Source organism: Pantherophis guttatus, chromosome 7 (assembly GCF_059756535.1).
Source record: "Pantherophis guttatus breed Tessera chromosome 7, ASM5975653v1, whole genome shotgun sequence".
Classification (NCBI taxonomy): Eukaryota; Metazoa; Chordata; class Lepidosauria; order Squamata; family Colubridae; genus Pantherophis; species Pantherophis guttatus.
In genome coordinates, this window is record NC_142069.1 from 6536264 (window position 1) to 6561409 (window position 25146).

The 25146-nt window shown below is 43.2% G+C and overlaps 1 protein-coding gene across 2 annotated transcripts in view; it reads left to right on the forward strand.

Moving 5' to 3' along the window:
* TAF3 (TATA-box binding protein associated factor 3) overlaps positions 1-25146 on the forward strand; it is a 182463-nt gene that overhangs the window by 137562 nt on the left and 19755 nt on the right. The gene's annotated exons all lie outside the window — the stretch shown is intronic.

Here is a 25146-nt window from a genome sequence, read left to right on the forward strand (position 1 = left end):
AGTCCTTCCTTCTCATTCGATGGCCAAAGGATTTGAGTTTCATCTTCAGGATCTGGCCTTCTCAAGAGCAGTCAGGGTTGATCTCCTCTAGGACTGACCGGTTGGATCGTCTTGTAGTCCAAGGGACTCGCAGGAGTCTTCTCCAGCACCAGAATTCAAAGGCCTCCATTCTTTGACTCTCAGCCTTCCTTATGGTCCAACTTTCACAGTCATACATTGCAACTGGGAAAACCATAGCTTTGACTATACGCACTTTTGTTGGCAGGGTGATGTCACTTCTCACTACAATCCCAAATTTCCCCGCCTATTTCCACTTTGTTCCCATGGTGGCCAATTGGTGGAGAGAGAAAGAAGCGGGGGAAAAAACAGTTCAGACACTGTACTTTTTCAAGGCTGCTCTTGGGTCTAAAAACCCTCCAAATTGCTTACGAGCTCACCTTACCTCTAGTCTTTTTGGTGGGACAATAGCCCCCTTCTAAAAGGGGTAAAGAAGGCAGCCATTGTGCAGCTCCTTTTGAACTCCGTGTGCCATTTAATGACCAGGGAATTCAGACTTTGGTAATTTAGATTACTGGTTTCATAGTGTTTGCCCACAATAGCCAAATAATGGGGCTCATTAAGTTCCCTGTATAGGCCTATCCGAATTGTGTTTGCTCCTAACCTTGGCACTCTCTCTGCCCGGCTGGAGAAGGACGGATGGGCCTCTTTATTGACTTGTCGGGCAGCGAGATTGCATTACAGGCCCAGCCGCTCACCACCCCGTTCCATTTCGTCCACCCCGTTTGTGGTGGGGAAGCTGGTAAAGGGATCCTTCTCAGAGACCCTCTTCCTCCCTCATGGGGGGCGGGGAATGAATCGGACCAGTGTTCGGACAGTTAGGGCTCCATGACCAAATCTTCCCCCGGTTGTAATGCAAGCGGGAGAAAGCTATTGTGGATGCAGCTGTGGACAAGTGTTAGTTACCTGGCTAGATTCGGTCTATTCAGCAGGCGAGCTCCGGAGGAAGACTTGACTGTGCCCTGCAATCAGAAGACGGGGAGCAAGGGATTTTTTTTGGGGGGGGGAGGATAAAAGAGAGCAGCTGTAGGGGAGAGAGTGGCGAGGCCAGGCTAGCCACGGCCGCACCCCCTTCTGTGCCACGGGCCAAAGGGCGAGGCCAGCGATTGCGCAAAGGAGCACTTAGCAGGGAACGGTCACTGGTTAAGGTCGGGATCACAGGACTGGAACTTGGACGGATCTTTTTGTGATCGCTTTCCAGCATCGAGGAAAGAGAATACAGTGGCTACTGATGGAAAGGCTGCTGTTTTGGAGTGTGTGTGTGTGTGTGTGTGTGTGTGTGTGTGTGTGTGTGTGTGTGGATTGAAGTTAAAAACAGACATTCTGCCCTTCCACGTTGAGAGTATTTCCAAGGCAGATTACTAGATAGAGATGGATGGATGGATGGATGGATGGATGGATGGATGATAGATAGATAGATAGATAGATAGATAGATAGATAGATAGATAGATGCATGTATGATGGATGATAGATAGATAGATAGATAGATAGATAGATAGATAGATAGATGAGAAAGGATAGAAGAGATAGATAGATAGATAGATAGATAGATAGATAGATAGATAGATAGATAGAAAGATAGATAGGCAGGCAGGCAGGCAGGCAGGCAGGCAGGCAGGCAGGCATAGGTAGATAGATGGTAGGTAGGTAGGTAGACAGACAGACACCGATGGATGGATAGGTGATAGATAGATAGATAGATAGATGAGAGGGAGAGGATAGAAGAGATAGAATATAGAGATAGATAGATAGATAGATATTCTAAAATAGAGAGAGATGTTTTCTAAAATGATAGACACAGACAGAATACATACATACAAACACACTTACATACATGAACCATTAAAACAACAGTCACCATAAGGTTCCCTGCAGCATATACATTTTCAACGAACACCTGAATACAGGTAGTCCTCAAGTTACAACCATTCGTTTAGTGACCCTTGTAAGTTACAATGGCACTGAAAAAAGTGACTTAGGACCGTTTTTCACAGTTACGACCATTCCAGCACCCCCAGGTTCATGTAATCAAAAGTCCGATGCTTTGCAAGTGGTTCCTATTTATGACTGTCGTAGTGTCCTGGGGTCATGTGATCCCCTTTTGCGACCTTCTGACAAGCAAAGTCAACAGGGGAAGCCAGATTCGCTCAACAACCGTGTGGCTAGCTTAACAACTGCTGTGATTCACTTAACAGCTGCGGCAAGAAAGGCTGTAAAATGGGGCAAATCTCGGTTAACTGTCTCGTTTAGCAACAGAAATTTTGGGCTCAATTCTGCTTGTAAGTTGAGACGTGCCTATCTATGAAAAACCCGAGAAAGCAAAATTGTCTTCCATGCCACAGAGAAATGCTATAAAGTCAGGGTGGAAGCAATTTTCCCTGACAAAATTTCTCCCATGCAAGAGGCAGCTGGGCAGGGGCTCTGGCCGCTGTGGACTGCTCCATTTTCCCTCTTAGTCATGTGATTCATAACATGTCTGGCTGGGGAATTCTGGGAGTTGAAGTCCACATGTCTTAAAGTCACCGAGATTGAGAAACACTGCTTAACGTGCTTTTCCACCCTTGTTTTTCAAATCCAGGTATTTGTCAGGTGTATTTAGATAATTCCCAAAGCAAAGCAAGTGGTTTTCCTTGAGTAATCCTCATTCCTCAAACAGGAACCAGCATCTGATCCTGTTTCTCTCCCTCTCACTCACACACACATACCCAAGTCAAAAGGAAAAGGCCTTCAGAAAAGGGGGGAACTTAAGTAACAGACTAACAGAGTGTTGTGGCTCCATTGCCTGAGCCTGGGCTATCGACAGATGCAGACTCTGAGAGTGAGGGAGAGGAGTTGGCAAGGCCTCCCTCTCCAGGACTCTCCTCTCTGGCAATGCCTCCGGAGGACACCGAAGGCCAAGAGATAGGCCCAGAGCCAAGCATGTCCCCGCAGCCACAGGTGGACAGCGATGAAGGAGATAAGTGCTGGCTGGATCCTCGGCAGCGGCGCAGGGAGAAGCGTGCGCAGCAGAGGGGAAGGCGTGCCAGAGATTAGCTGAGTCACTGGACCACACCCCACAGGGTATAAATGTGGGTGTGGTGGCCGGTTCAGTTTGTGACGAGCAAAAACTAGAAATAATCCATGATCTCTGCGTTACTGGACTTCTGCCTGCCTTGTCGGACTGCATTTGTATTGCTGAAACTTTGCCTGCTTTATCGGAATGCTTGCAGTCTAATCTTTGTTTTGTGTGAGTAAAGTCTGAATCGGCAGCTAGCCACTGGGTTGCTGCCAGCTTTATCTTCAAAGATTTTGTCGTGTGGTTTATTAACTCCGGGCCGTCTGTGTGGGTGCGTGTGTGGGACGGGGACAGAACACAGAGTTGGAAGCGACCTTGGAGGTCTTCTAATCCAACCCACTTTTTTTTTTTTTTATTTGATTTATATGCCGCCCTTCTCCGGAGACTCAGGGCGGCTTACAGTGCGTTAAGCAATAGCCTTCATCCTTTTGTATATTTACACAAAGTCAGCTTATTGCCCCCACAAACTGGGTCCTCATTTAACCTACCTTAGAAAGGATGGAAGGCTGAGTCAACCTTGAGCCTTGGAGAGATTCGAACCAGCAGTAAATTAGGTTGACTCAGCCTTCCATCCTTTCTAAGGTAGGTTAAATGAGGACCCAGTTTGTGGGGGCAATAAGCTGACTTTGTGTAAATATACAAAAGTATGAAGGCTATTGCTTAACGCATTGTAAGCTGCCCTGAGTCTCCGGAGAAGGGCGGCATATAAATCAAATTTAAAAAAAAAAAAAATCAGCATCCATTCAGGAGCTGAATTTTCAATTCTGTCCCTAATCCAGGGGTGAAATGCTCCCGGTTCGGACCGGATTGCCCAATCTGGTAGCGATGGAGGCGGGTGGTTCGGAGAACCAGTAGCAAAAATCCCTGCCCCCCCCCATGCCCAGCTGAGCCGCACAATCATCCGAGGCTTTTTTTTTTACTTTTAAAAGCATTTTTTCTACAACCTCTTCGGCCGAAAAAATGCTTCTAAAGTTAAAAAAAAAAGCCTCTGCTGATCGCGCGACTCAGCTGGGATCCTCAAAGGCTTTTAAAAGAAAAAAAAACCCTTTTTTTCTTTTAAATGCCTCTGCCGATCCAAGCTGAGTTGCCTGATCATCAGAGGCATTTAAAAAAAAAAAGCCTCTGCCGATCAGGCAACTCAGCTGGGATCGGCAGAGCCTTTTGAAAGCATTTTTTTTACAACTTCTTCGCCAAAGAGGTTGTAGAAAAAATGGTTTTAAAAGTAAAAAAAAAAAAAATTGGCCACGCTCACCTAGTCACATTACCCCACCACCACCAAGCCACGCCCACAGAACCGGTAGTAACAAATTTTAGATTTCACCACTGCCCTAATCCCTGCGCTAAATATACTTTCTCGATAGAAGTTATTCACGAAATTAAAGCCGCCTTCTTGAGGGTGTACGAAAAACTGGCAAAGTGTGTTTTTCCTTTCCTTCGTTATTAATCCCCTCCAAGATAGAAATAGCAGGTGTTTCCATGATATACATAAATATCTAGAGGGCAGGCATATTTTAACACACACAGACACACAGACACACACACACAAAACACACAGACACGCACTCACAGCTTGCCTTTAGGATGCCTTTTCTGTCTTTGGGAAGCCATGTACACCTGATAGGGTGAGCTGGAAGGAGAAAGGAGTCGCGAATTGCCTAAAAGTTGTAGAGAACACAACTTTTCAGAGTTGTAGAGCGTAAACAAGGAAAGGGAGGGGGAATGCTAAAATGATGGCATTGAGCGGTGAGATCTACAGGCGCAACAACACTAGCCTTTTTTTCTACCTAGTGCTGAGCACATAGAATAACAGGGTCGGAAGGGACCTTGGAGGTCTTCTAGTCCAACCCCATGCTTGAGCGGGAAACTCTATACCAGTGTTTCTCAACCTTGGAAGCTTGGCTGGGGGATTCTGGGAGTTGAAGTCCACCCATCTTCAAGCTTCCAAGGTTGAGAAACACTGCTCTATACTATTTCGGATAAATGATTCTCTCTTTTTGAAAGCCTTCACTGATGGAGCAGCCACAACTTCTGAAGGCAAGTCGTTCCACTGGTTGATTGCTCTCACCGTTAGGAAATTTCTCCTTAGTTCTAGGTTGCTTCTCTCCTTGGTTAGTCTCCATTTGGTTCTTACCTTTTGGTGCTTTGGAAAATAGATCGACCGCCCCCCCCCCCAATCTTTGAAGGAGCCCCTCAAATATTGGAAGGCTGCTATCATGTCCCCCCTAGTCCTTCTTTTAATTAGACTAGCCATGCCCAGTTCCTGCAACCGTTCTTCATATGTTTTAGCCTCCAGTCCCCTCATCATCCCTATTGCTCTTCTCAGATAGATAGAATTCTTTATTGGCCAAGTATGATTGGACACACCAGGAATTTGTCTTTGATGCATATGCTCTCAGTGTACATAAAAAGAAAAATCAATTACATTCATCAAGAATCAGAAGATACATTTAGTGATAGTCATAGGTTACTAATAAGCAAGCAAATCATACTGGGAACAAAAACAATATAAATTGTAAAGATACAAGCAATACGGTTATAGTCATAAGCGAGAAGAGACAGATACTAGGAAGGATGAGAAGAATAATAGTAATACAGTCTTAGTAAATAGTTTGACAGTGTTGTGGGAATTAGTTGTTAAGCAGAGTGATGGTGTTTGGTGTTTAAGAGCCTTGGTGGTACAGCGGACTAAGTGCTGTTATGTAGCACTTAGCTGCCAGCTGCCTGCAATTAGTGCTAGTTCAAATCTCACCAGGCTCAAGGTTGACTCAGCCTTCCATCCTTCCAAGGTAGGTAAATTGAGGACCCGGATTGTGGGGACAATAAACTGACTTTGTAGAAACATCGCTTATGGGGGGCCAAAAGCCCTAATAAGCTGGTATATACAAAAGAATGAAGGCTATTGCTATAAATGCATTGTAAACCGCCCTGAGTCTTTGGAGGAGGGCGGCATATATGTATGTATGTATGTATGTATGTATGTATGTATGTATGTATGTATGTATGATATTTTTGCAATCAGGGTTTTTCCTATGTTGAAAAAAGATGTTAAATGGCCATGGTGGGATGAAATCTCTAATCATCGCTTTCAGGCCTGTCAGACATTTTATGTTGTTTCTTCTGAGACTTATGGGAGACTGGGATTGCACTATTTCGGTCTTTTTGGACCTCTTCAGCCAGACACACCCATATTTTATGACTCCTCCCTGTAGAGGTCAAATATTTATTTATTCCTTTTAAGGTGCAGTGCTCTTTAGTGTCTTTTTGAGGGTAGGAGTTGAGACAATTTATGTCCAGGATGTGAGGGGTCTGTAGATATTTTCCCAGCCCTCTTTTTGACTCGTGCAATATACAGGTCCTCAATGGAAGGCAGGTTGGTAGCCATTGTTTTTTCTGCAGTTCTAATTTTCCTCTGAAGTCTTTGTCTGTCTTGTTGGGTTGCAGAACCTAACCAGACAGTTACAGAGGTGCAAATGACAGACTCAATAATTCCTCTGCACCCTTTCCAGAGTCTCAACACCTTTGTTTATATTGTGGCTCCCTCATTGGGTTCAGCTCCCATAATTCCCAGCCAATTGTGCAAGTATGGGCTTCTCTGAGCGAACCTGGTTGTTTTTTTCATGTGCTCTTCGGCTTAACCATGTCTCTTGCATTCTTTCTTTGGCTGGCTTTGTTGTCCCAGATTGTATTCATCTCTGATCATCCTTGTTTCTTTCTCCATTCCAGTTGTGGAACTTGGCTTCCTTCTGTCCTTGGAGCACTTGGGCACAAAGGTGTGATTAAAATATATATATATTATAAGAGTAGCAGAATGTGAATTCCTCCTACGCGAAAAAGGCCTCTCTCTGTTTGTGTACAATAAAAATACACTCCAAGGCCACAATAGATGGGTGAGGATAGGAGTGTTGGGTCATAAAAGAGAGAAGGTGATTCCATATTTGAATCTTGTGCTGTACCTCATAGGTCTTGTGATGTACCTTAGGATGTACCTCTGATATTTGATGTATCTCATTATTTTTCCCAAACAACTAAATCACATGGCAGTCACTGCCTCCAGAGCCTGTGGGTTCTCCATCCCTGAAGGTTTTTAAGAAGAGACGGGACACCTGTCTGAAATGGTTTAGGGCAGTGACGTCTAACCTTTTCCGGACCAAGTGCCCAAAGCGCGCGCCCGAACCCCCAAAATGCAATGCGTGCATAGCACACGCACAGGTCGACGTGGCTCCCACATGCCCTGCCCCCACATGCACATGTGCCCTGCCCCGCGCATGCACAAATATCCACACACACACCCTGCTCCCCGATGCATGCGCACACATCCCCCGCATACGCCCCATCCGCGCGTGGCAGAGACCCAAAGACGTGCATGCGCAGCGGGGCTGAACTGGAGTGACGGCTCGCGTGCCATCAGAGAGGGCGCTGCATGCCACCTCTGGCATGCCTGCCATAGGTTCGCCATCACGGATTTAGAGTCTCCTTCTTGAGCAGAGGTTGGACTAGAAGACCTCCAAGGTCCCTTCCAACTCTGTTATTCTATTATGTTAATCTTGCCCTACTTTGGAATCTTGGAATGTGGATGCAGTTGGGAATTTCCATTCTTCTCTTCTCTTCCCTTCCTATCCCCACGTCTCCTCTCCCTCTCCTCTCTTCCCTCTCTCCTCCTTTCTCCCTCCCACTCCTCTTCTCCCTCCCCCTTCCCCCTCTCCTTCTCCTCCTTCCTCCCATTCCCCTTCTCTCCCTCTTCTTCCTTCCTCCCATTCCACTTCTCTCCCTCTTCTTCCTCCCTCCCTCCCTCCCTTCCTTCCTTCCTTCCTTCCTCCCTCCCTCCCATTCCCCTTCTCTCCCTCTTCTTCCTTCCACCCTCCCTTCCTTCCTCCCATTCCCCTTCTCTCTCTCTCCTTCCTTCCTCCCTCCCTCCCTCCCTCCCTCCCTCCCTTCCTTCCTTCCTCCCTCCCTCCCATTCCCCTTCTCTCCCTCTTCTTCCTTCCACCCTCCCTTCCTTCCTCCCATTCCCCTTCTCTCTCTCTCCTTCCTTTCTCCCTCCCTCCCTCCCTCCCTTCCTTCCTCCCATTCCCCTTCTCTCCCTCTTCTTCCTTCCTCCAATTCCACTTCTCTCCCTCTTCTTCCTTTCTCCCTCCCTCCCTCCCTCCCACCCTCCCTTCCTTCCTCCCATTCCACTTCTCTCCCTCTTCTTCCTTCCTCCCTCCCTCCCTCTTTTTCTTTTTTCTTTTCTTTGCCCCCAATAGTCCTGGCAATAAATTATGCTTTTGGGAAGAAACCTTGCCATTTCCAGAGAGGTGCAAATGAATCGCCCTCCCAGTTTTTTCCTAAAGGCACCTTAAACTGTAAGCATGAGAACCTGTCCCAGCCTTCCTTGAGGTTCCCTTCCCTCCTTTTTAATTACAGGAGCCGCCACCCCAATTATTCCGCTGGGTTGCGTTAGGTGGGGAGCAGAAGCTGTTGGGCCACACACTCCAAAGAGTGACTCCCAAAAGGAAGCCATAAAAGAGCTTTGAGTCATTCGGAAGGAAAGACCAATTGCCAGATGTGAGTCCCTTTGATTCTCTTCTCGGTTGCGCAAGAGGGATGGAGGTGCCGGGGAAGGTGTGCGCATCTCAATTAAAAAACAAAAGTGAGAAACCTCCCAGCAGCTTTGGACACAGCCCTGCCCAAACAGGGCTCCACACACAAAGCGTCAGGAGAAAAACAAAAACTTACTTTGCCTGCACCACAGAACTGGAGGCGGTGGGTGCCTTTGGGCTCTCGGATTGCACAGCTTGGTGGTACAGAAAGCAGGTTCTCTTGACTTCTCACCGGTTTCCTTCCTTCCTCCCTCCCTCCCTCATTTTTTCTTTCTTTCTTTCTTTTCTTTCTCCCTCCCCATCATTAAAACAACTAAAGAAAGATAAATAATAAAACTCTTGCCTGCCTGCCTTCATTCATTCATTCATTCCTCCTTTCCTCATTTTTTCTTTCTTTCTTTCTTTCTCTTTCTTTTCTTTCTCCCTCCCCAACATTAAAACAACTAAAATAATAAAAATCTAGCCAGCCAGCCGGCCTTCCTCCTTTTCTCATTCTTTCTTTCTTTCTTTCTTTCTTCCTTCCTTCCTTCCTTCCTTCCTTCCTTCCTTCCTTCCTTCCTTCCTTCCTTCCTTCCTTCCTTCCTTTTCTTTTCTTTCTCACTCCCCATCATTCAAACAACTAAAGAAAGATAAATAATAAAAATTTAGCCAGCCTGCCCTCATTCATTCCTCCTTTCCTCAGTTTTTCTTTCTTCCTTTCTCTTCCTTTCTTTTCTCTCTCCTTCCCCAACATTAAAACAACTACCCTGCCTGCCTTCCTCCTTTCCTCATGTTTTCTTTCTTTCTTTCTTTCTTTCTTTCTTTCTTTCTTTCTAGTTAACATCAAAACAACTAAAGAAAGGTAACTAATAAAAAACCTAGCTTTAGTACGACCTATGTTAAAAGCCAAAAATAATCAGGGAAGTGGAAGGGGCATCTCCAATGCCAAGGCTACCTAATCAATTATTTCTTACTGACACTTGAGTCACTTCCTTCCATTTTTAAAAAAAGAAATTCCGCTTATGCACTCTTTTTTTTGTCTGAAAGGGATATGAAGAGAGGTGTGACTTACTACAGCATCTTAAAAATATGGACTATTGGTCTATCCTCTGCCTGATCCAAGCCACACCACACAGCATCCATGTTTTTAATGCTAATTAAGTATAATTTTAACAGAATAACAGCGGAAGGGACCTTGGAGGTCTTCTAGTCCAACCCCCCCCCCCCAATACCATTTTAATCCTTATGCCAGTATAAATCTAATAGCGGACAATGATTTATCCTTTTCGCTACAATATATTTTCCTCTGAATCTCTCTCTCTCGCTCTCATCTCACTTAAACTTACTCTTCCATCCAGTTATTTTCATTTTCTTTACCACAAATCTGTATGTCGGGAATTAACATTGTATCCTAAATCTTTTCTTTCTCCAGTAAACAAAAACGGAAGTAACCAGCTGCCATTTTGATCTACAGATTGATTTTTAAGAACAATAGCAATCAACCCGATGTTATCAGACCATAAATTTTAGAACTTTAAAAAAATAACCGCCTCGAGATAAATTTCAGTTCCGTATACACGGTTTTAATTGACATATCCTTTGTCGATTTTTCTCTTTAGTCTGGCAATGATTTAATTTCCACAGAGTTTGTAATTTTTAAAAGCTCTGCCGTCTTATCTGTAATGGATCCAGGACCAAAAAAAAAAAAAAAGCATTCATATATATTTACTGCATATTTGAAGTAAGAACAAAACCGAAAGTATTTTTGATTCCATCCATTGAAACATCTTTAGGTAAATATGACTTGCATCGACTCATTATATTAGTTCTCTTTTTAAAAAAATATAATATAAGCAACCTATCTTGCTCTGCAACAGGATGAAGCTTATTCTCAAGGAAATGCATTTAGTATCAGACCTCTAGCTCTTATTTCTGTAGTTACAATTGTGCTAGGTTTTAATTGACTTCTAAATGCACAATTGCTAACATTTCAAGTGTCTCTTTGAAGCGAGTTTGGCAGCTTTTATTTTCCTTCTGGTCTACTGTATAGCTGTTAGGGCAGGGGTCTGCAACCTTAAACACTCAAAGAGCCATTTGGACTCCTTTCCCACAGAAAAAAAAACACCGGGAGCCACAAAACCCTTCCCGTGCCTGACTATTTCTTGAGCGGCCACAAAACTAGCATATGTTGTTGAATTAAATGTTCTGAAACTTTTCTTTTCTTGGATTTATCTATGGTTGGCCTACCGGGGGTTGAAAAGCTCAATAAATCGTGTGCCAGCGGGTGTCACACATTGATGGTTGTGACGTATAGTTTGAGTGACAGGGAGCCGCAGCAGAGGGGTAAAAGAGCCACATGCGGCTCCAGAGCCACAGGTTGCTGACCCCTGCGTTAGGTTTTTTTTTTCCCACCCTCCATTCATCGTGAAGTTTGAAACATCTAGAAAACACCAAGTCCCTGGATTACATCTTTGGGAGATAACATGCCCAACTGCTTTTCTCGTGTTTCTTCCTGCTGTGTGATAATCTGGATTTCTCTTCATAAAATTATAGAATTGGAAGAGATAACTGAGGCCAAACACACAAATCAAAATTAGAACTTCAAAAGAAATGGCTGTCCAGCTTTCACTTGACCATATCCAGCGGAGGGTAACCTACCACTTCTCTGGATAATTGGTTCTACGGCCAAACTGATCCTGTAACCCAAATCCATTATTTTATTCGCTTCCTCTTTTGCTATTTGGTTTTCCAGTTGAGTAAGTCAAAGTCTCTGTCCGTCGAGCCATTTTCACGGTGACTACATAAAAATGTCCATATAGTTTCCTTGGCAACGGTATTAAATGTAGTTTGCCTTCCTTCCTTGGTCTCCCATGCAAATATTAATCAGGTCCAGTTTTAGCTTTTTCGAGATGAGTAGGTGTTCATACTTGGTGTGGCTTTATTCACTGAGCGATCAATAGGTTTCTTCCAGGTCATTTTGGTCTAGTGCAGGGATCCCCCAGGCCGCGGCCCGCTAACAGGTTGTGGCCTATTTGGAACCGCGCCGCACAAGCGGTGAGCCGTGCGCGCTAGCCCGCCATTTGTGCAGCCCAGTTCCTCTCTCTCCCTCCCAGCCAGGTCGCCAAGCCACAAAGGTTGGGGACCGCTGGTTTAGTGGTTAAGGCATCAAAGTAGAAACTGGGCAGTTGTGAGTTCTAGTTCCACCTTAGGATGAAAGCCAGCTAGGTGTCATTGACCAATCACAAGGAGAATGTGAGTTCTAATCCCGCTTTAGACAAGAAAGCTAGCTACAGGTCGTTGACCAATCACTAGGAGAATGTGAGTTCTAGTCCTGCTTTAGACAAGAAAGCCAGCTAGGTGTCATTGACCAGTCATTAGGAGAATGTGAGTTCTAGACCCGCTTTAGGCATGAAAACTGGCTGGATGGCATTGATCAACTACTAGGAAAATGTGAGTTCTAGTCCCACTCTATGCATGAAAACCGACTAAGTGTCATTGACCAATCACTAGGAGAATGTGAGTTCTAGTTCCGCATTAGGCATGAAAATCGGCTGGGTGACATTGATCAACCACTAGGAGAATGTGAATTCTAGTCCTGCTTTAGACAAGAAAGCCGGCTAGGTGTCATTGACCAGTTATTAGGAGAATGTGAGTTCTAGTCCTGCTTTAAACAAGAAAGCTGGCTAGGTGTCATTGACCAGTTATTAGGAGAATGTGAGTTCTAGTCCTGCTTTAGACAAGAAAGCCAGCTAGGTGTCATTGACCAATCATTAGGTGAATGTGAGTTCTAGACCCGCTTTAGGCATGAAAATCGGCTGGGTGACATTGATCAACCACTAGGAGAATGTGAGTTCTAGTCCAGTCCCACTCTCTCAACCCAACCTACTTTACAGAGTTGCTGTTGCGGAGAAAATAGGAAGAAAAAGGAGAATTTAGATACGGTACCCACTTCGAGTTGTTTACCAAACTAATGAAGGCGGGATATAAATAAATCATGATGATGTTTGAAATGTTATTGCAGTATTGAAGCCCTGCCGATGTAATAAAATCCAAAACTTCTTTAAATTTAGGATTTCCGCGAATAATTTCTCCAGCTCGGCCATTTCTGTCCCTTTATAGGCTGATGTTTTCTATTAAAATGCATCCCATCCATATATTTTCCTGTGACTTTTTTTTTCCCCCTTTTTGGGCTGCTACAGTTTCAACATTCAGCCTGTTCATACAAGACCCCAACTTATGACACAAGGGCTTCCTGCGTTTGTAGCTTTTGATAGCATCAGTTCCCTTATCTGTAACATTCCTCTGATGAAACATGCATAAATTCATCCCAGTTTTATAGTTTGCATTAAGAGGCCTTTTTTTTACCTTCGGCAAAGGTTAAAAAAACAAATTTAAGCACATCTTAATTTTTTTCCTATAAGCATAAAAAGGATTTTTGTTTGCATATATTCCCTTTCTTTTGCCTGATGAAGCCAGGTAAGAACAACAGTTCGACCAGTTTGTTGTGAATGTTTTAACTTTTTAATATTTTTAACTGACTGTGTTGCTGTTTACGATACTGTAAGCCGCCCATTGATGTTTGCTTAGTGAGATAGGCGGCATATCAATTTAATAAATAACAAATTAGGTAACATTTTTGCCTATTGTTCCATAAACTTCATTATTAGGACTCCTAAAACTTGGAGGCATTTCAGGAGAAAGATCCATCAGGCGTTGTTTTTTTAAAAAATCTTTTCTAAGCTTTTTCCAACTTCCTGCTTTCCAAATTCCCAGAATTCTCAAGTCAGTTTAGCCCAATTTCTCAACCTTTGCAAGATGAAAGACTTCGACTTCCAGAATTCCCCAAGTACAGTGCCCTCTAGTGAATAAATGGCACAGTGATACTATCCATAAAAATAGGGGATGATATCCAAAATTCTGCCTTCTTAAAAATCGTAACAATCCCTCAATCCCGTATGTAAAAGGAAGAACAGAATTGGAAAGATGCTTGGAGCTCTTCCAGCCCAACCCCCTGTTCAAGCAGGAAACCTTATATCATTTCCGACAGATGGTTGTCCAATGTTTTTGAATATCTCTGTGTGATCTGTCTAATTAATCTACACCAGGAGTGTCCAACCTTTTGGCTTGCCTGGGTGGCATATAAAATATATAATATCGTTAATGTATTTAAATCACGTAATACAGGTCGTCTCGACTTACCACACGTACGTCACCGTTCAAAGTTACAACATCGCTAAAAAAAGTGACTTACGACCGTTGTTTTTTTTCACACTTACCGACCGTTGCAGCTTTCCCCCCATGGTCACACGATCCAAATCCAGACGCTTGGCAACTGTCTCACATTTATGACGGTTGCAATGTGTCATGTGCGATCTCTTTTTGTGACCTTCTGACAAGCCAAGTCAATGGGGAAGCCAGCTTCGCTTAACAACGGTGTTGCTTATTTAAGAACTGCAGCGATTCACTTAACAAACGAGGCGAGGAAGGTCATAAAATGGGACGAAATTCTCTTCCCAGCTGTCTCGCTTCGCAAAATAGATGTTGGGCTCAATTGTCCTAAGTTGAGGACTACCACCTTATGGGGCCTCTTTGCTAGCTGTCCCAGGACCGCATGCAGCCCACAGAACATGGGTTGGACACACCTGACGTACAAAAACACCCACAAACTCTTTTTGTGCAATTGCACTTTCCCAAATTTTTTTTAAAAAATTGTTGAGTAAGCATAGTATTTACGGAACGGGCGTATCAAGAATAGATTTGCAAGTGAGACAATATCATTATAAAATGAACCGATGTTTTACGGAATTGCTGCTAAGCCTCCTTCGAACAAAGTTTCAGGATTTCAAAACTTCCAAAGCTGCCAGTAATTGGGCGATTTCTGCTCAATAAAAGCGACAATTCATCACATTGCATTTAAAGGGCTGCATAAACCGATGGCAATCTACAAATACGAATGTCGCAGGTGAAAATTGAAACCAACTTTGGATAACGCTTTCAAAGCGGGCTCCGTGGTTATAGAGAGAGCAGGATGAGGTATGGTATAAAAGCATAGAACGGGCAGATTTTTATATATATATATATATATATATATATATTTAGTGGTTTTATAATGTATCTCCAGGATCAGATAAGCGCCATACGAAAACTAAGGCAAGCACCAAGCTGCAGACTTTGAAATCTTTGTAATTCTTGGCTTTGAGCTTTAGATTTATTTTACTGAAATGAAACTTCCTTAACTGAGGCGTGAGGATCGGCCACAAAACTCACTTAATTGCTCAGAAATTTATATCCTGTCATGTTTGGGACAGCTGAGGGGAAGGGAAGTGAGAAGAAACATAATTTTGTGGGTCGGCTACAGTACCGGGTTAGGGATAGTCCTCAAGTTACAACTATTTGCTAAGTGACCGTGGCATTGAAAAAAAACCACTTACGATGGTTTTTTTCACACTTACGACCGTTTATTTATTTGCTTGTTTGTTTATTGGCCACAAACCTTACCAGAAGGTAACTCTGGGCACAAACACCCATGGTCACATGATCAAAATTCGGACAGCTGACTCACATTTATTTATTTATTTATTTATTTATTATTCAAATTTCTATACCGCCCTTCTCCTTTCGGACTCAGGGCGGTGAACAGCCAAGATAAAAACATCTATACATAACATCACAGTTGAAAATAAAGTTAAAATAATTTATAAATTTGGCCCATAATTTAAAACTTGTCAATTAAAATCAATATTAACATTTTAAAAACTAACCCTAAACTAACCCTAAAATCAAGACAGACCGGCTAACTGAAAAAAATAAGTTTTTAGGGCCCGACTAAAAATCCAGAGGTCGGAGATCACTCGTATCTCTGGGGGTAGATTGTTCCATAGGGTAGGTGCCACCACAGAGAAGGCTCTCCTCCTGGGGGTCGTCAGCCGGCATTGTCTGGCCAACGGCACCCTGAGGAGGCCCTCTCTGTGGGAGCGAACTGGCCGGTGGGAGGCTATTGGTGGCAGAAGGCGGTCCCGTAAGTATGACGGTCGCAGTGTCCCGGGGTCACGCGATTCCCTTTTGCGCCCTTTGACAAGCGAAGTCAAACGAGGAAGCCCGATTCACTTAACAACCCCGTTACTAACTTAACAACTGCCGTGATCCACTTAACCGTTCTGTCAAGGAAAGTTGTAAAACGGAGCGGAATTTGTTTGACAGCTGTCTCACTTAGCAACGGAACGTTTTGGTTCAATTGTGGTCGTATGTCGAGGACTACCTGGACGTAGATCCACCTTCAATTGGCCAGTTCCACTTCTGGAACTCCCAGCTGAGCAATGCCAGCCCCATCTGGAGATGCCAACCCACAGGTGGCTTATTATATGCAAGAATGAGTTTGTGATGTTTATTGCTTCTTTTGTTGATTAAATTAATGTGCCGCCCATCTCACTCTTGCAGCAACTCTTGGGAGCCTTACAAAACTGATTAAAGCGATAAGAAAGATAATAAAAAAACGATTAAAATTAAGAAAGATTAGCTAAAGACTACAAAACCGAGAGGACGGGCGATACGAGGCTGGAATTAGCAAGAGCACTTAGACTTACACAGGTAATCCTCAACTCACAACAATTTCATTTAGTGACCGTTCAAAGTTATAACTTGAAGAGCCGTGGTGGCACAGTGGTTAGAAGGCGGTACTGCAGGCTACTTCCGCCGACTGCCGGCTGACTGCGATTCCCCAAAGCTGGCTGGGGAATGCTGGGAGTTGAAGTCCGCCAGGCTTAAAGGTGCCAAGGTTGGAGACCCCTGCCCTACGCCATTCCAGACAAATAGCCCTCCAATCCCTTCTTGAAAACCTCCAGCAATGGAACACCCACAATTTCCGGAGGGAGGCAAGCCCATCCCATTGATTAATTATTCTCCTTAATTCTAGGTTTGATCTCTCTTTAGGGTTGGGGCGAGACGGCTCCTCAGACACCCCTGGACCGACCAGCAAGCACCGACAAGCACAAACACACAAAAACAGGTGTTGCTGTTTGTCTCTAACCACCAAGCACAGTAACCAGAATATTAGCAAATCTACAGGGCAGCCACACTCCCCGGGCACAACACTCGGGATTTCCAAGTTGTGGTTACTTGCGTTAGAAAACGCCAAACGCTACACACGCACACCCGGTTCATTCTCGCTTATGAACAAGGCTCTGCAGGTCTCTTCCTTGGTTATCACGTCCAGCAACCTTCACTGCTTCCCCACTCCCCAACCCCCGCTTTTTGGAAATATGACAGGAGAAAGTTGGGATTTTTTGTTTTTTCTTTTCTTTCTTACTTTTCTTCCTCCTTTCCTTCTTTCTTTTTCTTTCTCCCTCCCCAACATTAAAACAACTAAAAAAGTTAAATAATAAAAATCTATCCTGCCTGCCTTCCTCCTTTCCTTATGTTTTCCTTCCTTCCTTCCTTCCTTCCTTCCTTCCTTCCTTCCTTCCTTCCTTCCTTCTTTCTTTCTTTCTTTCTTCTTTCTTTACGTCCTTCTTTCTTTCTTTCCTTCCTTCTTTCTTTCTTCTTTCTTTCCTTCTTTCTTTCTTTCTTTCTTTCTTTCTTTCTTTCTTTCTTTCTTTCTTTCTCCCTCCCCAACATTAAAACAACTAAAAAAGATAAATAATAAAAATCTATCCTGCCTGCTTTCCTCCTTTCCTCATGTTTTCCTTCCTTCCTTTTCTTTCTTTCTTACTTTCTTTCTTTCTTCTTTCTTTCCCTCCTTCCTTCCTTCCTTCTTTCTTTCTTTCTTCTTTCTTTCCTTCCTTCCTTCTTTTTCTTTCTTTCTCCCTCCCCAACATTAAAACAACTAAAAAAGATAAATAATAAAAATCTAGCCTCCCTGCCTGTCTTCCTCCTTTCCTTATGTTTTCCTTCCTTCCTTCCTTCCTTCCTTCCTTCCTTCCTTCCTTCCTTCCTTCCTTCTTTCTTTCTTTCTTTCTTTCTTTCTTTCTCCCTCCCCAACATTAAAACAACTAAAAAAGATAAATAATAAAAATCTAGCCTCCCTGCCTGCCTTTCTCCTTTCCTCATGTTTTCCTTCCTTCCTTCCTTCCTTCCTTCTTTCTTTCTTTCTTTCTTTCTTTCTTTCTTTCTTTTTTCTTTCCTTCCTTCCTTCCTTCCTTCCTTCCTTCCTTCCTTCTTTCTTTCTTTCTTTCTTTCTTTCTTTCTTTCTTTCTTTCTTTCTTTTTCTTGCCAGAAAAGTTTGCAAGACGTCTTTCTCTCCCTCGCCCCGTTCTCTTTTCGTTTTAATAAAGTCAGGCGCTTTCTCGCCAGCCAGGATGAGATTGAAATCAAATGAATTGCATCCAAAGATAGGGAATTATTTCACATCTTGGGGGTGTGCTGAACCTCAGGTGTGGCGTGTTGCAGCTTGTGCATCTTGCAAGCCACCACAACCCAAGTAACTTACCTACTCAGGGTGACTGGGAGAACACGCTCTCCTCTGCAAAGGTGAGGTTGGGAGAGCTGTATCAAGTAGAAACTTCCAAAGCTAAAAAAAAAATAAAAAAAAAATAGGTGACTTTTTTTTTAAAAAAAAATTAAATTAAATTCTTTCTCTATTTTTTTAAGCGTATTGTGCTCAGTTTCTTGGGGGGGGAAACACTCTTGAGATTTTCTGTGCCATTGGGGTTAGCGTTTTAATTGCAGAACTAGGCCACTTAGATGAAATTACAGCTCTAGACAGGGTGGGGAACTTCAGGCAACTTCTCCAATTTTCCCATTGTTAAATAGAAATAAATGAGGATCACATGATCCTCTTCTGAGGCCGAATAAAGGATCCACGTATCAAAACCGTGCCAGGTTTTCATTTACGTGCGAGCATAGAATTACCCTCAACGTGCAAAGCGTGAACATCAGAATTCCTTGTCTATGGTTAGGTTTTCATTAGATCCACTTGTTCTTAAGCGGTTCGGGTTTTGGTTCCTTTTGGAAACATCTGTCTGAACCTGGCAATTTTACAAATTAGAGGTAGTCCTCAAATTACGACCACAGTTGAGCCCCAAATTTCTGGCAAGCAACTTTTGCCCCCATTTTACAACCTTTCTTGCCACAGTTGTTAAGCGAATCACTGCAGTTACAACCCGGTTGTTCAGGGAATCTGGCTTCCCCACTGATTTTGCTCGTCAGAAGGTCTGAAAAAGGGGATCACGTGACCCCTGGGACACTACAACCGTCATAAGTACGAGTCAGTTGCCAAGCATCAGAATGTGACCATGGGGGTGGTGCAACAGTCTTAAGTGCGAAAAATGGTCATACGTCACTGTTTTTGGTGCTGTTGAATCTTTGGACAGTCACTAAACAAACTGTTGTAAGTGGAGGACTACCTGTATACAGCTTCCTTTCTCAAGTTGTATGATTTTTGGAGAAAAGCAAGCAACAAAGAAAACAGCATTTTTGAGCTCCGGAGCAATTTGAAGCCGGGTGGACTTCAACTCCCAGAATTCCCCAGCCAGCATAGCTAACTCGGATGTTTCATAGTTAGTATGGTTGCAGAATTGTGGGAATTGCAGATGCAAAATGCCTGAGAAAGGGTCTAAAGCAATGTTTCTCAAGCTTGGTAACTTTAAGCTGGGTGGACTTTAATTCCCAGAATTCCCCAGCATGGCTATTCTCCAGTCAATTTTAAATTGGGTAAACTTTAGTTCCCAGAATTCCCTGGCCAGCATAGTTAACTCTTATGCTTCACAGCCAGTATGGTTGCAGAGCTGTGGGAATTGCAGTTGCAAAAATACCTGGGAAAGACTCCATAGCAGTCTTTTCACCTTAACAGCTTTAAGCAGGGTAGACTTCAACTCCCAGAATTCCCCAGCATAGCTATTCCCCAGTCAGTTTGAGGGCATGTGGACTTCAACTCCCAGAATTCCCCAGCATAGCTATGTCCCCAGTCAGTTTTAAGGCATGTGGACTTCAGCTCCCAGAATCCCCAAGCATAGCTATGTCCCCAGTCAGTTTTAAGGCATGTGGACTTCAACTCCCAGAATTCCCCAGCATAGCTATGTCCCCAGTCAGTTTGAGGGCATGTGGACTTCAACTCCCAGAATTCTACGCTATGCTGGCTGGGGAATTCTGGGAATTGACATCCATACACCTTAAAACTTGCTGAGATTGAGAAATACTGTTTTACCCATTCTCACATCTTTTGGAAAGGGAGTGGTGCCTGGTACTTTGTTAAGTTTAGGTTGATGTGATTGAAGGAAGATTCATCCCAGCATGGCTCCAAGGGTTTTCTCACAGACTCCTTCTTCTTTCTGGGGTGGCAATTTTTGTTGGGAGGGGAACAAACAAACAACAAAAAAAAGAGAGAACCCTTAATTTATTTTTTATCTCATAATGAAGGGTATAATCCTGGTTAAAAAGAAAAAAAGAAAACACTGCCAGGCAAAGCAACCTGTGGAGAAATTAATCTGTGATCTTACTGCTTTGAGCAGCTTCGGTGTGGTACTGGTAATTTTTATTCTTAAAAAAATAAAAAAGATTGTGACTTTTGAGGAATTCCCATGCTCAGAAAGAGCACTCTGGATTTTACTTGCATTTTTTTTAAAAAAAGGAAGAAGGATCTGCCTCTGTCAGTGGCTAAGGAATCAGAAATTCAGTTTTTCTGAGGCACTTATTTTTGTTTTTAAAACGCAGACAGTCCTTGACTCACGACAGTTCTTTTTAGTGACCGTTCAAAGTTGCACCAGCGCCAAAAAGTCTGACTTATGATTGTATGATGGCTTGCAATGATTCACTTAACAACCCTGGGCAAGAAGATTGTAAAATTGGATGTGACTCCCTTAACGACCACCTTGCTTTGTCACAGAAAATCAAACACAACTTTGCGACTCAACAACAACAACAACAACTCTCCATGTGGTGTCAAATGGAGACTTTTCCCGGCCTTCTCTGGAAGACCCAGATAATGAACCTGAGGACTTTGGCCTCGAGGTGTAAACTTTTGCACCAAGCTATAACCATCCTTCAACTGGTTTCCAGATCATGGGCTCCAATTATATCTGAAACCAAGAACTCATAATAAAGATGCAGTCTGTTTCCTGCAAAACATGAGAGTCCACCTCAAATTATGCTTCTGTTCCTTCAAAAGCATAATTGTTGTTGTTAGTTGCGAAGTCCTGTCCGACCCATTGCAACCCCATGGACAACGTTCCTCCAGGCCTTCCTGTCCTCTACCATCCTCTGGAGTCCATTTAAGCTCACGCCGACTGCTTCAGTGACTCCATCCAGCCACCTCCTTCTCTGCCGTCCCCTTCTTCTTTTGCCCTCCATCGTTCCCAGCATTAGGCTCTTCTCCAGGGAGTCCTTCCTTCTCATTAGGTGGCCAAAGGATTTGAGTTTCCTCTTCAGGATCTGGTCTTCTAAAGAGCAGTCAGGGTTGATCTCCTCTAGGACTGACCGGTTGGATCGCCTTGCAGTCCAAGGGACTCGCAGGAGTCTTCTCCAGCACCAGAGTTCAAAGGCCTCCATTCTTTGGCTTTCTCAGCCTTCCTTATGGTCCAACTTTCACAGCCATCCATTGCAACTGGGAAAACCAGAGCCTTGACTATACGCACTTTTGTTGGCAGGGTGATGTCTCTGCTTTTTAGTACGCTGTCTAGATTTGCCATGGCTTTTCTCCCCAGGAGCAAGCGTCTTTTAATTTCTTGGCTGCAGTCCCCATGTGCGGTGGTCTTGGAGCCCAGGAAAATAAAATCTGTCACTACCTTCATTTCTTCCCCATCTATTTGCCAGGAAAAGTATAATTATGTGATGCCAATACAATTTTACTGTGATTCAAGGATGAGAACCTGTATCTTGAATTTGTCCAGAATATTGTTTTATTTGTATTACCTGAGATATTGAAATCATGTTAGCCTTTTTCTACGCAGAGTCACACATAAGTTCCAAGCTTCTGACATACATCAAATGGCATGGCTTTGCTACTTTTGGTGGCTCAGCATGGTGGTTTATTAAGCAAATACTAAACCAAATTTAAGAATCCCATTATTTTGGGAGAAGCTAGGAAGCTGTCTTCTTCTAGAATGAAAGTGTACAGGCTTATAACCACAATTGTCAAGTGAGTTTTGCTCCATTTTACAACCTTTCTTGCCACAGTTGTTAAGTGACTACAACGGTTGTTAAATGAATCTGACTTCCCCATTGACTGTGCCTGTCAGAAGGCTGCAAAAACTGATTATATCACCCTGGGACAGGGCAACCATCGTAAATATGAATCCGTTGCCAAACATCCAGATTTTGATCACATGGCCAAGGGGATGCTACAATGGTCATAGGTGTGAAAAACGGTCATAAATCACTTTTTTCCATACCGTTCTAACTTTGAATGGTCACTAAACAAATGGTTGTTAGTCAGGGTCTACCTCTATTCTCAAATCTAACTCCAATGTCCAGGTTTTCAGACAAATCTCTGTTTTTCCTAGTGTACTAATTGAAAAAGGAGCCTTGGTGGCGCGGTGGTTAGAATGCAGTATTGCAGGCAAACTCTGCCCACAGCCTGGAGTTCGATCCTAACTAGCTCAAGGTTAGCTTTCCATCCTTCCGAGGTCGGTAAAATGAGGACCCAGATTGCTGCGGGCAATAAGCTGACATTGTAAACCACTCAGAGAAAGCATTATGGCATAGTATATAAATCTAAGTGTATTTCTTTCTTTTTTAAAAAATTTATTTATACATTTTTCTTTGGTATACATAAGTGCTTAATAAACAGCGTATTGTCTGGATCAATTGACTTATACATAATAATAATAATAGTAATATTATTTATTTATACAACAGTGATAATCTATCATCCTTTACTTGTATATAGTGGTGATCTTTTATCTTCCAATGTCTACCTCTATTGTCTTAACCATTGATAAAACAAATCCCACGTTAAAAGATATTTTGTATCTTCCTTATCCTTTATCTTTAGTGTCAACCTATCCATCTCTGCGCATTCTAATGTTTTTTTTTAATTATGTTTTCATCTGTAGGAGTTTCCTCATTTTTCCAATACTGTGCAAATACAATTCTCGCTGCCGTCAAGAAATCTTAAGTGTATTTCTATGGCTATTGCTATCCTTCAGCCAGAAATGTCAGAATTCAGCCTGTATCTCTTTCTTTGGATCATGATGCTTCTTTAGATAGCATAAGACATTATTTTAATCTGCCGTATATGTATATTCAAGAGAAGAAGGCTGAATCTTTACGGCTGCTTGGCAGGTGTTATCTTGCTGTCTCTTCTTGTGAAAGTCTTCTGGGTAGTCATTTCCCAATGACTATCTCTCCATATGCTCGTAATTTGTTTATTTTTTGACCTAAGTTTATAAATTAGTCTTGAAGTTCATCTGCACAAGGGAAGATTCGAGCAGCGCTCCTGGTTAAACAAGGGTCTCTCTCTGTGAGAGAGAAATGGGCGGTCTCCGGATTGGATGCAGAAACAAACAAGAAATAATTAAAACGATTTGACTTTGATTTATCTGCGGTGCCTTGCCACCTATCATCTCCTGCCTTCAGATAGGAAGATAAGGCTACCACCCCTCTTGAAAATTACCCCATCGCAGCCGAGTGGCGCAAGGCAAGGCAGTTTCTGCATCTACTCCTGTAGAACATTATTAGCTGAAGGGAGTGGCAGTTAGATTGTGGATATGATACCCGAGATAACTAGGCCACATGTTCTAAATAAACATTTCAAATACGGCCTGTCAGTCACTCCTTCTCATAGAGATTGTGAGGAGACGAAATTATGGATGTTTAGGATTAGAGAACAGAAGCAGGAAACACAGCCAGAAATTAATACAGGTAGCCCTCAGCTTACGACCACAAAAAGAGCCTTGGTAGTACAGGGGTTTAAGGCACCCTGTTATTAAGCTTATTAAGACCAGCTGCCTGCAATTACTGCAGGGTTCGAATCTCGCCAAGGCTCAGCCTTCCATCCTTTCTAAGGTAGGTGAAATGAGGACCCAGTTTGTGGGGGCAATAAGCTGACTTTGTATAAAATATACAAAAGGATGAAGGCTATTGCTTAACGCATTGTAAGCCGCTCTGAGTCTTCAGAGAAGGGCGGCATATAAATGAAATTAAAAAAAAAAAAATGGAGCCCAAAATTTCTGTCACTAAATGAAACCTGTGATAAGTGAGTCTTGCCTCATTTACGAACTCTTCTTGCCACTGTTGTGAAGTGAATCGCTGCAGTTGGTTTAACTTAGCCACACCAGGGGTGAAATGCTCCCGGTTCGGCCTGATCCGGTAGCGATGGAGGCAGGTGGTTCGGAGCAAAAATCCCTGCCCCTTCCCCATGCCCAGCTGAGCCGCACAATCATCAGAGGCTTTTTTTGTTTTACTTCTAAAAGCATTTTTTTTTTTTGCAACCTCTTCGGCTGAAAAAATGCTTTTAAAAGTTTTTTTTAAAAAAAGCCTCTGATGAGCGCGCAGCTCAGCTGGGATCGTCAGAGGCTTTTAAAAGCACTTTTTCAACAACCTCTTCAGCTGAAAAAATGCTTTTAAAAGCCTCTGACGATCTCAGCTGAGTTGCCTGATCGTCAGAGGCTTTTAAAAGCAATTTTTTTCTGCAACCTCTTAAGGTTGTAGAAAAAATTCTTTTAAAAGAAAAAAAAAAAGTTGGCCACGCCCACCCAGTCACATTACCACCCCACCAAGCCACGCCCACAGAACCCGTAGTAACAAATTTTACATTTCACCACTGAGCAACACGGTCATTAAACGAATCTGGCTTCCCCCCCATTGACTTTGCTTATCAGAAAGTCGCAAAAGGGGATCACGTGACACCCCCCCCAGGACAATGCAACCGTCATAAATACAGGCCAGTTGCCAAGTATCTAAATTTTGACCACATGACTACATGGACGCTGCAACGGTCATAAGTATGAAAAACGGTCATAAGTCCCTTTTTTTCAGTGCTGTGGTAACTTTGAATGGACACTAAATGAACTGTTTGTCAGTCAAAGACTTAACTGTACAGATAGTCCCCGACTTAACAACAGTTCGTTTAGTGACCCTTAGAAGTTATAAAAGCACTGAAAAAAAGTGACCTATCACCATTTTTCACACTTACAAGCGCCGCAGCATCTCCATGGTCACATGGTCAGAATTCTGACACTTGGCAACTGACTCCTATTTATGACGGTTGCAATGTCCTGGGCTCATGTGACCCGCTTTTGCGACCTTCTGAGAAGCACAACCAAGGGGGAAATCCAGGTTCGCTCAACAACGGCAGTGATTGACTTAACAACTGTTGATAAGAAAGGTTGTAATATGGGGCATTTACCAACTGTCTTACTTAGCAACAGAAATTTTGGGCTCCTAGCCTTTTTTTATTATTATTATTTGATTTATATGCCGCCCTTCTCCGGAGACTCAGGGCGGCTTACAATGTGCTCAGCAATAGCCTTCATACTTTTGTATATTTATACAAAGTCAGCTTATTGCCCCCACAATCCGGGTCCTCATTTTACCTACCTTAG